Source organism: Tachyglossus aculeatus, unplaced genomic scaffold, assembly GCF_015852505.1.
Source record: "Tachyglossus aculeatus isolate mTacAcu1 unplaced genomic scaffold, mTacAcu1.pri scaffold_208_arrow_ctg1, whole genome shotgun sequence".
In the NCBI taxonomy this organism is placed as follows: Eukaryota; Metazoa; Chordata; class Mammalia; order Monotremata; family Tachyglossidae; genus Tachyglossus; species Tachyglossus aculeatus.
The window spans coordinates 141243-158642 of NW_024044924.1; the positions used below are offsets into that span (position 1 = coordinate 141243).

General features: G+C 46.5%; 1 pseudogene; it reads left to right on the forward strand.

Moving 5' to 3' along the window:
• Nucleotides 1-4188: 4188 nt before the first annotated feature.
• LOC119923627 lies at nt 4189-5126 on the forward strand (annotated as a pseudogene).
• Nucleotides 5127-17400: the final 12274 nt, after the last annotated feature.

Consider the following 17400-nt stretch of genomic DNA (forward strand, 5'->3'; position numbering starts at 1 on the left):
CCAGGTTAGAACCACCTATGGGGTACCGACCTCCCAATTAGGTTTCATGGTCCTTGGACAGGGTCCCCTGACATCTCCCTGCCACAGGTTAAGACTGTGTCACATCAGGATGTTGGCTGATGAGGAGTCAACAACAGATGGGTACCCAAGAAACGACCATCTGATTACAATTTTCATTGCCAAGATCCGCCCTTTCCTCTCCATCCAAACCGCTACCCTGCTTGTTCAAGCTCTCATCCTATCCCGTCTGGATTACTGTATCAGCCTCCTCTCCGATCTCCCATCCTCCCGTCTCTCCCCTCTTCAGTCCATACTTCTTGCAGCTGCCCGGTTTCTCTTTGTCCAGAAACGCTCTGGGCATGTTAACTCCCCTCCTCCCCCTCCCCATCCCCCCTGCCTCACCTCCTTCCCCTCCCCACAGCACCTGTATATATGTATATATGTTTGTACGTATTTATTACTCCACTTATTTATTTATTTTATTTGTACATATTTATTCTATTTATTTTATTTCGTAAATATGTTTTGTCTTGTTCTCTGTCTCCCCCTTCTAGACTGTGAGCCGCCCACTGTTGGGTAGGGACCATCTCTATATATTGCCAACCTGTACTTCCCAAGCGCTTAGTACAGTGCTCTGTACACAGTAAGCGCTCAATAAATACGATTGAATGAATGAATGAGTTGCCTTTTGAGACCTGAGCTACCGGCAAAAAGTAAGGAAAATTTTGCTACTCCCTTCTGCTCCTCCATTCAGACCTCTACTCCAAAGAGCCAGGCTAGTGCTAGCCCATGTGCTTGTCAGACATTGCCACTGGCAAAGTCAGGACATTTTCAGGGGTAGGGTGGTACTTGCAGGAACTTCACCTTTCCTTACCCTTGGCCCTCTGTCCCAACATTGAACCGTTTGGGTGTATATCTTCTGTGCTCAGGTGAGTACGAGAAATTTGGATGTCCCGGACCAGTCAATTTTCAGTGGGCTCTGGGAGCTTCTGCAAGCAAAATGTCTACCCTGGGCCCTGAATTTTGGGCTTACTTGGATCACTAAAAACCTGCCCTGTCTGGGCAGGAGAGAGACAGGATGATCCACTTGAGGCCTTGGCCCTTTCGCCTCTGCTGGCTTCGGTGAAGGGGCAGGCCCCAAATAACAATGCCCCCTTCAAACTGGCCACCCCAGGCGAGTACCCATTTTACCTGCCTTTCAAATGGACTTTGAGCAGTGGTATCTCTCAATCGCTTGGAAATCCAGGGGCTCAAAATTGTTGGGGATCAGAGGAGCAGCAAACTCATGGTGCTTGCCACTTCAGTCTATACTTCACTCTGCTGCCCGGATTATCTCTTTACAGGAAAGGTTCTAGGCATGTAACTCCCATCCTCAAAAATCTCCAGTGGCTGCCTGTCAACCTAGGAATCAAGCAAAAACTCCTCACCCTTGGCTTCAAGGCTCTCCATCACCTCACCCCCTCCTACCTCACCTCCCTTCTCTCCTTCTACAGCCCATCCGGCACCCTCCGCTCCTCTGCCGCTAACCTCCTCACTGTACCTTGTTCTCTCCTGGCTCACCGAAGACCCCCGGCCCACGTCCTTCCCCTGGCCAGGAATGCCCTCCCTCCGCACAACCACCAAACTAGCTCCCTTCTTCCCTTCAAAGCTCTACTGAGAGCTCACCTCCTCCAGGGGGCCTTCCCAGCCTGAGACCCCTTTTTCCTCTCCTTCCCTCCCTATCACCACCCTCCCATCCTCTGCCCTACTCCCTTCCCCTCCCCTCAGCACTTGCATATATTTGTTCATATTTATTACTTAATTTATTTTACTTGTTCATATTTACTACTCTATTTTATTAATGATGTGCATATAGCTATAATTCTATTTATTCTGACAGTTTTGACACCTGTCTACCTCTTTTGTTTTGTTGTCTGTCTCCCACTTCTAGACTGTGAGCCTGTTGTTGGGTAGGGACCGTCTCTCTATGTTGCCGCCTTGTACTTCCCAAGCGCTTACTATAGTGCTCTGCACACAGTAAGTGCTCAATAAATGGGATTGATTGAATGAATGAATGAGTGAATGTTTGCACCTGCTCACGCAGCTCAACGAGGCTAGACTCAATTACAACAATGACCACCTTCCCAACTTGGTGACCACATAACCCTTCTGATCCAGCCTGGGGAATAGGTCCCCTAACCACTCAGTTGCACTGTCAACCTGGAAATCAGCCAGGAAGGAGAAGGTTGTGACATGGGCCTTGATGATCCCAGCAGCTGGCTGGAGGAGAAGAGACAGGGGAGGAGAAAATGAATGACTTGGAGGTGGTCTGTGCAATTAGTATAACCAGACCATATCTCTAGACTCTTAGCTTTTCGGGGACAGGGACCAAGTCTACCAACTCTGTTATATTGTATTCCCCCAGAAGCTTAATACAGTGCTCTGAACACAATAAGTGCTCAATAAATATGACTGATTATAACTATGTGAGGCTGGTTTGGGTGGATAGTGAAAGAATGTAATCTAGAGTCAGAATGTAACCTGCCCTGACGGATAAAGATTTCTTGTCTTGATTCCCCCTTCATATTGCTCTTGGAGATGCTAACCTATGGATAAATAAGGACTAGAAATTGGTGATGCCAGCCTCTCCACCACCATTCCTAAAGGAAAACAAAGGGATAGTGAGGAAGGAGGAGGAAAGTTATTTCAGTGTCTGTCTCCCCAAACTAGACTGTGAGGTCCTGCAGGGCAGGGATCATATCTGCTAAAGGCTATAATAATAATGGCATTTATTAAGTGCTTACTATGTGCAAAGCACTGTTCTAAGCGCTGGGGAGGTTACAAGGTGATCAGGTTGTCCCATGGATGGGCTCACCATCTTAATCCCCATTTTACAGATGAGGTAACTGAGGCCCAGAGAAGTTAAGTGATTTGCTCGAAGTCACACAGCTGACAAGTAGTGGAGCAGGGATTTGAAGCCATGACCAACCACTGACTCCAAAGCCCTTGCTCTTTAAATTGAGCAACGCTGCTTCTCTCTCAGCTTGTAGATGTCAGTGGATAGGCCATCACGTCTGTGTGCTTGGCCATTTTTCATGACTCTGATTACTAATAATAATTGTGGTATTATTGAGAAGCAGCATGGCCTCGTGGATAGAATACAGGTCTGGGAGGTAGAAGGATCTGGATTCCAATTCTGACTCTGCCACATGTCTGCTGTGTGACCTCGAGCCAATCACTAAACTTCTCCGTGCCTCAGTTACCTCATCTGTAAAATGGGGGTTGAGACAGGGAGCCCTAAGTGGGACAGGGACTTTATCCAACCCCATTATCTTGTATCTACCCCAGTGTTTAGTATAATGTCTGGCACATAGTAGGTGCTTAACAAATATAAGTTACTATTGTTGGTATTTGTTAAACGGCAAACTACAGGCCGAAGAATTTACCTCATCTGCAAAATGAGTCTTAAGACCGTGAGCCTCATGTGGGCCATGGACTGGTCATCTTGCCTATGCCCCAGTGCTTAGTACAGTACCTGGCACATAATAAATGCTCAACAAATACCATAAAAAAGGAGTTTACAATCTAGCAAGGGAGATAAGCATTAAAATAAACTGTAGGTAAGGGGAAGTAACTGAGTTTAAGGATCAGTACATAAATGCTACTAGGGGTTGGTAAGGGCAAGGTGAATATCCAAATAGGAGCTGCAGGAGTGACATGGCAGTTATGAGGTGGGATGGGGTTCTAGGCTGAGAAGATAAAGGATTAATCAGGGAAGGCTTTCTAAAGGGATTAGAATCCAGGTTTCATAAATCCCCATCCTGTGCTCTTTTCACTAAGACATGATGGTTGTTTTCCATCTCCACCAAGTAGAGGATGCATTCTATTCTGGGTCTGGTTAGGACACGGGCACATTTACGGCCTTTCTGGCACTGGAACTGAGGAAACCTGGGTCAGAGGTTTATGGAAAAATTAGACTGGATCTTGCAAAAGACCTTTTGACGGAGTTCTCCAACCAGTTCCCAATCTGAGTCAAGAAGATACAATTCTTGGGTTAGATAGTCAGGTTTGGGAACCGAGGACTCTCCTTCTCAACATATGCCAGCTGTCCTTGCATGCCCCTAGACCCCCTATGGGGTAGAATTGGACTGGAAGTGCTCCATGGTCACATTCCCCTGTCTTGTCTCTCCCAGCAGATCTTCCGGCCCCATGGAGAAGGGAAACCAAACCAGTGTCTCGTGATTCCTCCTCCTGGGACTCTCCAACTGGGCCGAGCAGCATCAGCCCCTTTTCGTGCTGTTCCTCTAGATGTACCTGCTCGGGGTCCTGGGGAGCCTGCTCATCATCCTGGCCATCGGCTCCGACATGCACCTGCACACCCCCATGTACTTCTTCCTCACCAACCTCTCTCTGGCCGACGTCTGCCTATTATCCACTATTGTCCCCAAGATGTTGGTCAGCATCCAGACCCAGGATAAATTCATATCTTATGTTGGATGCTTAACACAAATCTATTTTTTTGCCTTGTTAGTAGGTCTGGACCATTTTCTCCTCATTGGGATGGCTTATGACCGGTACTTGGCTATATGCCACCCCCTCCGCTACACCACAATTATGAGCCCACGGCGCTGTGCCCTGGTGGTTGCTGGGGCCTGGATTGTCAGTTCTCTCCATGCCCTGACACACAACCTATTGGTGGATCGCTTATCTTTCTGTTCCAGTCATGAAATCCTTCAATTCTTCTGTGACTTCTACCAAGTCCTAAGGCTTTCCTGTTCTGACATCTTCATCAACCAAGTGGTGATATTTTTCTCCGCAATAGGGCTGGCCTTAATTCCCCTCACCGGGCTTCTGTTCTCTTACACACGCATTGTCTCCACCATATTGACTGTCCCGTCTGCGAAGGGAAGGTATAAAGCTTTCAGCACATGTGGCTCTCACCTGTCGGTGGTCTCCTTATTCTACAGCACCTCTCTTGGGACCTATCTCTGCCCCACATCTAATCAAACATCCCGGCTGGGCTCGATAGCATCTGTGATGTACACTGTCGTCACCCTCATGTTGAACCCCTTCATCTACAGCCTGAGGAACAAGGACATGAAAGGGGCCCTGAAAAACTTGTCAGTCGGAAACTTATATTCACATAAATTCTGATCCTCACTTCTTGAAATCTTCAAGGCCTTAAGCTGTGATGAATTCACCTGGGGGTTAAATTTCTGGGTCTTTCCCATGCCAGTCAGCCAACATCAACTGATCACATACCATTTGTGTTATCGATCAATTGATGGTATTCACTGAGTGTTTATTTTGTGCAGGGCACTGTAATAAGTGCTTAGGAGGTACGATACAGACCTAGTAGACACATTCCCGACCCACAAGGAGCTTACAGTCTAGAAGGGGAGTTAGTTTTATGTTGAGTTAGTTTTCCTATTGACCAGGTGGTCCACTACGAATGAACATCATTGTCATATCATGCTTATTTATTAAATGGCTCTGAGTACAAGATACCGTACTTTAGATTGTAACAATTTGGTGGCCCCCAAGTGATAGCAACCCACCCAGCCTGCATCATAGGATTGGTGTAGAGCTGGGTAGCTAGCAATAGGCTGGTCGATTTTTCTGCTGCCTCTTTCTGGGGGCTTTTCAAGTACAATTTGTTCCTTTAACTTGAAATTCTAGATGTTTTTGAAAAAATAAATAGCATGCACAATTAGAATCTAAATGCCTAATTAGATTGTAAGCTACTTGAGGGCAGGGGTTATTTTTTTTTTACTGTGGCATCGTTCCGAAGGGCCTATTACCATGCTGGGTCCAGGTTAAAGGGGCAAAATTCAGCCCAGCGAGGGGCCCATTCTTGTCTGGGGAAGTAGAAGGACTGATCCTCAAGGACTGGATTCCGCACCTAGAGCCCACATCATCTGGTGGAAGGTTCAGGCTGCACTGCTCTAGGACCATATACAGAGGACTGTTCCTGTGTCAGTGATTCTTGAGTCATCACCACCTAGTGAAAAGCCTCTGAACCTGTAGCCCTGATCCAGGGATGCCTGCAGGAAAGTTTCTGCTTCAGCAACCACTCAACCAGTGGCATGGAAGGTGTTTGGGATTGTGTTATCTTATTGGGATGTATTGCTTGGGACACCTGAGTGGGCACCTGAATGTTCTACTAAGATTCAGCAAAATATACTTAGCTCAGGTTGTTGAGTGGATGTGCCTACTGTGGACTCCCAGCCTCTATCAGTGCCCTAGCATTCTGGTTAGGGGCCAGGAGGATGCCTCACTGGAGTGGGCCCCGCCCATTCTGCTAAAAGGTTTACTCTGATGCTGATTCTGATGCTCTTCTGTGAATGTGTGATGGCACACCCCACAGATACAACATCTAGGTCTAGTGACAAGCTTGTGCTCCAGGGGATTTCTTCTTTGGACTCCCTGAAGGAAAATCTCCTGTGCCCCTGCCAGGCCTAATGTTAGCCTGAGCACATCACAGATTTGTCCCCAGCCTTTCATTCCACGTTAGAGCGAATGACTCAGCTTGCGTTCCCTGAGTCTTCATGGTAGCCTCTGCCACTATTCAACATCTTAATAAAGAACCTCCAGTCCAGCAATGGAAGCAGTACGGGGTTTCAGCCAATCACAATGGCTGAAAAACAGTTGCTTCCCTGAAGGAATTCTAGCCTCTCTTCCAGTAATGTAGCTATTAATGTAGTCTCCTCCTCCTCTCCTTCCTCTTCCTCTTTCTCTTTCTTCTCTTCCTCCCCCTCCTCTTTCAGTTATTTATGAATAAATTTTTAAAGGCATTTATTAAGTACTTACTATGTACCAGTCACTGTTCTAAGTACTGAGGCAGATACAAGCTAATCAGGTTGGGACACAGTCCTTGAATCACATGGGGCATACAGGCTTAATCCCCATATTACAGTGGAGGCAACTTTGGCACAGAGAAGTGAAGTGCCTTGCCCAAGTAACACGGCAGGTAAGTGGCAGAACCGGGATTACAACCCAAGTCCTTCTGATTCTCAGGCCTGTGCTGTATACACTAGGCCATGCTGCTTCCTCAGTGGAAAACCACCATCCTTTTGATTATGTCCTTCATATGTCTCTTGGGTCCCTTTCTCCGGAGCTGACCCTCATGGCAGGAACTTGGGGGGACTGAATCTCTGGTATGTGGTTTCCTCCACTGGAGATGCCTGGCGTCACCAAGCCAGCATTACATTGCATCACATGACTGGCAGATGTCAATCATAGCGGATGCTGTGCCATGTTTTGGGTAGTTCAACTCCTTCTACTAGGGATTGGTAGATTTAATAGGATGCCCAGACAAATTTGTAATCCAACCAAATGGCTCATGCAATTTGCGCATCGACTGTAGACCCGTGGGTGGATATGACCTCTTCCAGAAGTTTGAATAATAATGGGAGGAAGGAGATGGAATGATTTATGGAATCAAGGGGAGGGGTTTTTTTTAACATGAATGCATTTGAAGTCCAGCTCAATCACACCCAAATGGGCAGCAGCCAGGCAAGGGATATGTCCAAGTTCAAGGCCATGAGGATAGCCCATTGGATAAGAACATAAGACCAGAAGAAATTTCATTACTAGATAATTCCAGTGATCCACTCATTCCAGAAATCTACCTTCAGTAGAGTTATGAGTATGCTTAGAGGAGCTGGGTAATGGATGACTTCCTTGACATCCCAAGGTTCACATAGTTCATCCTTATCCCATCAAAATCTCACTAGGGGAATGACTGACCTAAACAAAGATATAATTGTTCCACCATCCCCCTCCCCTGCCTTGTCTCTCCCATCAGATCCTCTGGCCCCATGGAGAGGGGAAACCAAACCAGCGTCTCAGAATTCCTCCTCCTGGGACTTTCCGATGGGAGGATCAGCGGCAGCTCCTCTATGTGCTGTTTCTCTGGATGTACCTGCTCGGGGTCCTGGGGAGCTTCCTCGTCGCCCTGGCCATCGGCTCCAACCCGCACCTGCACACCCCCATGTTCTTCTTCCTCATTAACCTCTCCCTGGCTGATGCTTGTTTCCTGTCTACCACAGTCCCCAAGATACTGGCCAACATCCAGACCCACAACAAATCCAAAGCTTGAGGAACAAAGACATGAAATGGGCTCTGAAAAAAGTGTTCAACAAGAAAACTCGCTTCTCCTAGGGACTATTATCCTTTCTCCTGGTAGCTGGGACCCTGATATTTCAACTTTCTAGGAAAGGAAAGGAAAGGAAAGGAAAGGAAAGGAAAGGAAAGGAAAGGAAAGGAAAGGAAAGGAAAGGAAAGGAAAGGAAAGGAAAGGAAAGGAAAGGACAGGAAAGGAAAGGAAAGGAAAGGAAAGGAAAGGAAAGGAAAGGAAAGGAAAGGAAAGGAAAGGAAAGGAAAGGAAAGGAAAGGAAAGGAAAGGAAAGTACAGGTAGACCCCATGACACACCAGGTTAGGTTCCTTGGAAATGTGATTGTGTCATGAATGAGGTAATTATGGGGTACGTATTCCCCAAGATTTACATATTATAAATTAGTATCTGCTCCAGAACCTCTGAAAAGTAATATGAAATTCCTTTTCAGGTTATATTTAGTAGCGATAAACATCACTAGGCTATTGCTGAATCTTTTTTCAAAAAATTCAAAGGCTAACTTCACAATATTAAGTAATGAGAAGCTTGTAAAGCTTTGTGGAAGTCTGCAGAAGCAGAAGCTTGTTCTGCTTGGGTATTAAACTCTGAAGCTTTTGCTTCATCTGATTGCATTTAGAGCTGCTCATTATTATTATTACTGCTGCCAATAATAATGATAAGGTAATTGTTAACACTTAGTGTGTGTCAAATACTGTACTAAATGCTGACGTAGATATAAGTTAATCAAGTCAGACACAGTCCATGTCCCACATAGGGCTCACAGGTCAAGTATGGTCATATAAAACCCAAGTCCAACAAGAACTACTGACCACTTTATAGTCAGTGTGCTCCAATGAACATGAGTAATTATAAACTCCAGCTTGGATACTGTTAAACTTGATTAACCTTGGGCAAGTCACTTAACTTCACTGTGCCTCAGTTCCCTCATCTGTAAAATAAGGATTAAATACCTGTTCTCTCTCTTACTTAGACTGTTAGTCCCACATGGGAGAGGGACTGTGTCTGATCTAATTATCTTGTACCTGCCCCCGTGCTTAGTACTCTGCTCTGCACACAATATATGCACTCAATAAATACTACTGATTGACAGAAAATGGGGAGAGAAGTGGCTTGCTGAATGTGTAGGGGGTGGGAGTTCCAGGAAGAAGGGAGGATGTGAACAATAACTTGGTGGTAAGAGAGGGGAGAACAAGGCACAGTGAGTAGGTAAGGCTTGAGAGCTGTGAAGTGTGCAAGTTGGGGTATAGTATGTGAAGAATGAGGATAGTGGGGAGAGAGATTATTTAATGTCTTGAAGCCAATGGTTAGGAGTTTCTGTTTACGTGGAAAGGAATACACAACTGTTGGAGGATTTTGAGTCGTAGGGAGACATGCGTCTATGCATGTTTTAGAAACAGGAAATGAGCGAAGTATGGGCTGGAGAAAGGAGAGATAGGATGCAGTGAGGTCAGTGAGGAGGCAGATACAATAGTCGGGTTGGGATATGACAAGTGCTTGGATCAGCAAGGTGGCAGTTTGGATGGTGAAGAAGCGGCGTATTCTGAAGATGCTGTGAAGAAAGAATGAGCAGGATTTGGTGACTAATCTTATATGTTGGTGGAAAGAGAGAGAGATCTATTGAGGATAATGTCTACGTTGCAGGTGACAGGAAATTTGGGGGAAGAGAGGATTTGGGAAGAAAGATGAGGAGTTCAGTTTGGGACGCTTTGAGTTCCTGGTGTCGGCGGAACATCCAAGTAGAGATGTCGTGAAGGAGGAGGTAATACGAGACTGTAAAAATGGAGAGAGATCGGGGCCTATGATGTTGGTTTGTAAATCATCTGTTTAGATGTTGTACCTGAAGCCGTGGGAGCACATATGTTCTTCCAGGAAGTGTATGTAGATGGAGAATAGAAGGGGACCCAGAACTGAGCCTTGAGGAGCCCCCACAGTGGTAGGAAGAAGAGAAAGAGTTGGTGAAAAAGACTGAGAAGGAGCGGCCAGCGAGGAGTAGAACCAGATGAGGACTGTGTCAGAAAAACCAAGGATCAGTAGTGTTTCCAGGGAAAGGGAAACTCCACGGTGTCAAAGGCAGCCGAGAGGTCTAGGGGGATTACGAGGTAATAGAGGTTGTTCAATTTGAAGATAAACGCATTGCTACAGCGAAGAGGAGCAAGGAAGGCAAAAGGTGACTTTAAGCACCCAAAAAGGACCTGGGCCGGCCTTCCTGTGCATAGTCTGTGTATGGTCGGCTGTGTGTCTCAGGCCTTGGCTCTAGGAGTAGCTCACGAAGCACTAGGAGTGGTGGGACCAAGGCTCAACTGTCTGTTTGGATGGGAGATTTAATGCCCCATCTTACCCTGAACCATGATAGATGGTTGGATTTCCAACCCATAGGGCCAATTAACACAGTAGTACTTGCAAAGAAAAGGCACATTTCAAAATTGGTCCAGCAAAAACATTATCTCCCAGACAAGCAAAACCAAACATATTAGCATGTAGAAATGACAGAGCTAGCCTTCTTGTTTCAGTCAACCCCATTCTCCACCCATCAGCCAACCAGCTCTCCCAGTAAGCCTGGCTCTCAGACTAAAGGCTGTCTACAGGAATTCCTAGAGAAGTAGCATGACTCAGTGTAAAGAGCACGGGCTTGGGATTCAGGGGTCATGGGTTCTAATCCTGGCGCTGCTACTTATCAGCTGTGTGACTTTAGGCAAGTCACTTAACTTCTCTGTGCCTCAGTTACCACATCTGGAAAAAGGGGATTAAGACTAGGAGCGCCATGTGGGGCAACCTGATTACCTTCTTTCTCCCCCAGCTCTTAGAACTGTGCTTAGCACATAGTAAGCGCTTAACAAATACCAAAATTATTATTGTTATTATCATGGGAGAATGCGGACTTAAAAGGTCCTCCCATTGGCCAGCTGATTAGCATGTACTGGGAGATTGAGCAGAGCCTCCATTTCTTGAAGTAAACCAGATGTAGGTCCTATGGAGATTGACATGGGAGAGGCATAGTTGGGCAGGGGTGGAGGTGGAAAGAGTGGAAGGAATGCCATAGGTTAAATGCCTCTGGGGGGAGAGTACAAGTGTTGACAGTGTGTACTCGATCGGCGGAATCTGAGTAAATCGAGATTGGCAACAACTTCAATGAGGTGCCCTCAAGCCCAGTCCCCAGTCTCAGCTCTAAAGTGTATCTAATGCTGCCCACGAAATGACTAGTGATGTTGCCTCTTTTCTGCACTTCCCTTGGTTGTTGCAGCACGGCAAAAGATATCTCATCCCTCGTCCCTTACTAAGCCAGTCTGGGTGTAGTACTCTGACATGGCTTATGAAATGGGCGAGGACTCAGAGGTGTCTGCAGCTGTTGAGGTCTCAGTGAAGTTCTGTTTTGTGAACTCAGACTGTACCCGTGCCCCCTAGAGCCATCTTGCAGTGGACAGAGGAAGACAGGGCTAAAACATACGAGGTGGCTCAGCGCAAACCATCACCACAGTTGTGAAAATAAAATTCAAGTTAATGTCCTGCTGGCAGCAGGGCAAACCGTTTCCCTCTTAACCATCGCTGTCTGAGAAATGCTCACTGAATGACATGGATCCAGAAAGGAGGAGCAGCAGTACACTATTGTATTTTCAAAGACACAACGTGCAAGTATGTAAGAGTCTCAGTGTGACCCAATGTGAACCGATGGGCACCTCTACTAGAGTTGATAGTAGTGGGGTTTTGTGTCCTCTGACCTATCATCATCAATCTGTTGATGCAGCCTGGGACTAGAAACTGAGAGTCATGATGGCCGGTCAGGTGGACTGAGGAGGTCCTGGTCCATGAAGGAGCAGCAGGGCCCTGCCCCCAGGGAGATCTCAATGCCCTCTCCACCATGGTCAGAATTATCTGGGATGTTTACCTCAGGGCAGCCCAGAGAGGTCAAGTGGGAAACCAGATGCTGAGTGTTTGTTTGCCTCTAACAAGGAGCTCTGGGAGCCATGAGCTGGAGGAACCAAGGGCCCAGGGGCTCCTTCAAGTAGTCTCGCCATGAGCCACTCTCCCATCTGCACTGCCCCTGCAGGTGAGGACACAGTGCTTCCTGACTGGGTCCCTGAAGCCCCACATCCCTCATCCCCCTCCATGCTCAGGCTGCCGTCCAGAGGAGACAAAGGACGACCGAGGGGCCCGACCACTCGGGGACAGAGCCCCAGAGCAGCACCGACCTTCCAGGTTAGAACCACCTATGGGAGACAGACCTCCCAACTAGGTTTCATGGTCCTTGGACAGGGTCCCCTGACATCTCCCTGCCACAGGTTAAGACTGTGTCGCATCAGGATTTTGGCTGACCAGGAGTCAACAACAGAAGGGTACCCAAGAAACGGCCATCTGATTACAATTTTCAGTGCCTTTTGGCACCTGACCTACTGGCAAAAAGTAAGGAAAATTTTGCTACTCCCTTCTGCTCCTCCATTCAGACCTCTCTACTCCAAAGAGCCAGGCTAGTGCTAGCCCATGTGCTTGTCAGACATTGCCACTGGCAAAGTCAGGACATTTGCAGGGTTAGGGTGGTACTTGCAGGAACTTCACCTTTCCTTAGTCTTGGCCCTCTCTCCCAACATTGAACCGTTTGGGTGTATATCTTCTGTGCTCGGGTGAGTACAAGCAATTTGGATGTCCTGGGCCAGTCAATTTTAAGTGGGCCCTGTGAGCTTCTGCAAGCAAAATGTCTACCCTGGACCCTGAATTTTGGGCTTACTTGGATCACTAAAAACCTGTCCTGTCTGGGCCGGAGAGAGACAGGATGATCCACTTGAGGCCTTGGCCCTTTCGGCTCTGCTGGCTTCGGGTAAGGGGCAGGCCCCAAATAACTTTGTTCCCTTCAAACTGGCCAACCCAGGTGAGTACCCATTTTACCTAGATTTATAATGGACTTTGAGCAGTGGTACGTCTCAACCGATTGGAAATCCAGGGGATCAAAATTGGTGGGGACCAGAAGAGCAGTAAACTCAGGATGCTTGCCACTTCAGTCAATAACTCACACTGCTGCCCGGATTATCTCTTTACAGGAAAGGTTCTAGGCATGTAACTCGCATCCTCAAAAATCTCCAGTGATTGCCTGTCAACCTAGGAATCAAGCAAAAACTCCTCACCCTTGGCTTCAAGGCTCTCCATCACCTCACCCTCTCCTACCTCACCTCCCTTCTCTCCTTCTACAGCCCAGCCCGCACCCTCTGCTCCTCTGCTACTAACCTCCTCACTGTACCTCGTTCTCTCCTGACCCACCGAAGACCCCCGACCCACGTCCTTCCCCTTGCCGGGAATGCCCTCCTTCCACACAATCGCCAAGCTAGCTCTCTTCCTCCCTTCAAAGCTCTACTGAGAGCCCACCTCCTCCAGGGGGCCTTCCCAGACTGAGCACCCTTTTTCCTCTCCTCCTTCCCTCCGCATCGCCACCCTCCCTTCCTCTGCCCTACCCCCTTCCCCTCCCCACAGAACTTGTATACATTTGTACATATTTATTACTTTATTCATTTTACGTGTACATATTTACTACTCTCATTAATGATGTGCATATAGCTATAATTCTATTTATTCTGACAGTTTTGACACCTGTCTACTTGCTTTGTTTTGTTGTCTGTCTCCCACTTCTAGACTGTGAGCCTGTTGTTGGGTAGGGACCATCTCTATATGTTGCCGGCTTGTACTTCCCAAGTGCTTAGTATAGTGCTTTGCACACAGTAAGTGCTCAATAAATGAGATTGAATGAATGAATGAATGAATGAATGAATGAGTGAATGTTTGCACCTGCTCACGCAGCTCAACCAGGCCTGAGTCAATTACAAGCATGACCACCTTCCCAACTCGGTGACCACATAAGCACTCCGATCCACCCTGGGATCCCTACCCACTCAGTCTCACTGTCATAATGGAATCAGCCAGGAAGGAGAAGGTTATGACATGGGCCTTGATGATCCCGGCAGCTGATGGAAGAGAAGAGACAGGGGAGGAGAAAATGAATGACCTGGAGGTGGTCTGAGCAATTAGTATAACCAGACCATATCTCTAGACTCTAAGCTTTTTGGGGACAGGGACCATGTCTACCACCTCTGTTATACTGTATTCCCCCAGAAGCTTAATACAGTACTCTGAACACAATAAATGCTCAATAAATATGACCTTGATTATAACTACGTGAGGCTCGTTTGGGTGGATGATGAAAGAAGGAAGGAAGGATGTAAGGAAGGAAAGTAATGTATTCTAGAGTCAGAATGTAACCTGCCCTGATGGATAAAGATTTCTTGTCTTGATTCCCCCTTCACATTGCTCTTGGAGATGCTAACCTATGGATAAATTAGGACTAGAAATTGGTGATGCCAGCCTCTCCACCACCATTCCTAAAGGAAAACAAAGGGAGTGTGAGGAAGGGGGAGGAAAGTTATTTCAGTGTCTGTCTCTCCCCATTAGACTCTAAGATCCTGGAGGGCAGGGATCATATCTGCCAATGGCTAAAATGATAATAATAATAATAATAACAATAACGGCATTTACTTAGTGCTTACTATGTGCAAAGCACTGTTCTAAGTGCTTGGGAGGTTACAAGGTGGTCAGGTTGCCCCATGGAGGGGCTCACCGTCTTAATCCCCATCTTACAGATGAGGTAACTGAGGCCCAGAGAAGTTAAGTTACTTGCCCAAAGTCAAACAGCTGAGAAGTGGCAGAGCAGGGATTTGACCAAATTGTTGACCAAATCAACAAGTCCATTTTGTGTCCACTTTTGTAAATGGGTTCCCAATCACAGTCTTCTGGCGACTCATCTGTAAAATGGAATTAAGACATCAACCGTGTCCAATTTAATCAGTTTGTCTGTACCTCAGAGCTGAGTCGAGTGTTTGGCCCACTTTAAGCACTAAACAGAAAACATGTGCCATAGGAAACGAGGGGAATGTGGACTGCCATTTCCAGACGAGGGAAGCCAGCCGGAATGTCCACTGCTCGTTAAGTCCAAAGACTGCCCCCCTCCCCCCAAAATAGGAAAGACAATCCGCACCCAGAACTCTCTTCCTCTCTTCAAAGCTCTCTTCCTCTCCCAGACTGAGCCCCTCCTTTTCCCTCCCCTCCTCCTTCTCCTCTCCCCATCGCACCCCCGGTGCCCCCTACCTCCTTCCTCTCACCACAGCTCTTGTGTATAGTTCTACATATTAATTACTCTATTTTGTTTGTACATACTTACTATATTTATTTTATTAATGATGTGTATATGGCTATAATTCTATTTATTCTAGTAGCATTGCAGCCTGTCTACTTGTTTTGTTTTGTTGTCTGTCTCCCCCTTCTAGACTGTGAGCCCGTTGTTGGGTAGGGACCGTCTCTAGATGTTGCCGATTTGTACTTCCCAAGCGCTTAGTACTGTGCTTTGCACACAGTAAGCGCTCAATAAATACAATTGATTGAATGAATGAATTTGAACCCATGACCACTGACTCCAAAGCCCGTGCTCTTTCCATTGAGCCACGCTGCTTCTCTCTCAGATTGTAGATGTCAGTTTACAGTCTACTTTCCCAACCACAAACCTCTTCCTCATCCTAAATGCCCAATATATTTCTAGGCACATATTTCGTCACTTGCGAGCGAACGGGTCTCTGAGAATTTTGAATGCTTTCTCCACAAAGATTATGCCTTTGTGTCTTAAAAAAAAGGTTATTACCTCATAAATGGTTTTGTTTATGGGGAGTCACAGTATTTGCTACACCACCACTTTTGTAATAATGCTAATGTTGAGTGTACCATATTTACAGCTGGCTTCTGCAAAGTCACATCTGTCCAGTCATTTTTCAAATCCCAATTTTTTTTTTATTTTGGTCTGAATCCAGCATTTATTCTCCTTTTACCCAGGGTCTCTGGAGGCCTGCTAGAGGCCTGCTGTTTATTCCAAGAGCACATGCAAGTTCAGTGATGCAGATGGTCACACTGAGTCCTCTAATCTGGTTATCCCTTCCTCTCAAGATCACCTGCTCAAGCTGAGGGGGAAAAAAAACCCGCCATGCATAATTCAGTTAAAATTGTCATCCTAAGTGGCCGGGATTAAATCTGGTCTCTTACATGCAGTCAATTTTCCATTTTAACACCTTGAGCTGAGCAAGGCATGAAGTACAGCTGTGAACTAAGAGAGGATAAAAAGAGAAGCAGAGAAGAGGGCTTGATTTCAGAAAGAGACCTCTTTCAAAGGCTCATGCCCTTCCGTCCTTCCATCATGTCTTTTTGCTTGACCAATTTTCATGACTCTGATTACTAATAATAACTGCGGTATTATTGAGAAGCAGCATGGTCTCGTGGATAGAACACAGGTCTGGGAGTTAGAAGGATCTGGATTCCACTTCTGACTCTGTCACGTGTCTGCTGTGTGACCTTGGGCAAATCATTTAACTTCTCTGTGCCTCAGTTACCTCATCTGTAAAATGGGGGTTGAGACAGGGAGCCCTATGTGGGACAGGGACTTTGTCCAACCCCATTACCTTGTATCTATCCCCGTGTTTGATACAATGTCTAGCACATAGTAAGTGCATAACAAATACAAGTTATTATTATTGGTATTTGTTAAATGGCAAACTACAGGCCAAAGAAGTTACCTCGTCTGCAAAATGAGTCTTAAGACTGTTAGCCTCATGTGGGCCATGGACTGGTCATCTTGCCTATGCCCCAGTGCTTAGTACAGTACCTGGCACATAATAAGTGCTTAATAAATACCATAAAAAAGGAGTTTACAATCTAGCAGGGGAGACCAGCATTAAAATAAAATGTAGGTAGGGGGAAGTAACTGAGTTTAAGGATCAGTACATAAGTGCTACTAGGGGTTGGTAAGGGGAAGGTGAATATCCAAATAGGAGATGCAGGAGTGACGTGGCAGTTATGAGGTTGGGTGGGATTCCAGGGTGCGAAGATAAAGGATTAATCAGGGAAGGCTTTCTAAAGGGATTAGAATCCAGGTTTCATAAATCCCCATCCTGTGCTCTTTTCACTAGGACATGATGGTTGTTTTCCATCTCCACTAAGTAGAGGATGCAATCTATTCTGGATCTGGTTAGGACACGGGCATATTTATGGCCTTTCTGGCACCGGAACTGAGGAAACCTGGGTCAGAGGTTTATGGAAAAATTAGACTGGATCTTGCAAAAGATCTTTTGACGGAGTTCTCCAACCACTTCCACTCCACTTCCACTTCCACTCCACTCCACTCCACTCTACTTCCACTTCCACTCTAACCACTTCCAACCACTTCTCCACTTAGAGAAGTAGAGTGGCTCAATGGAAAGAGCACGGG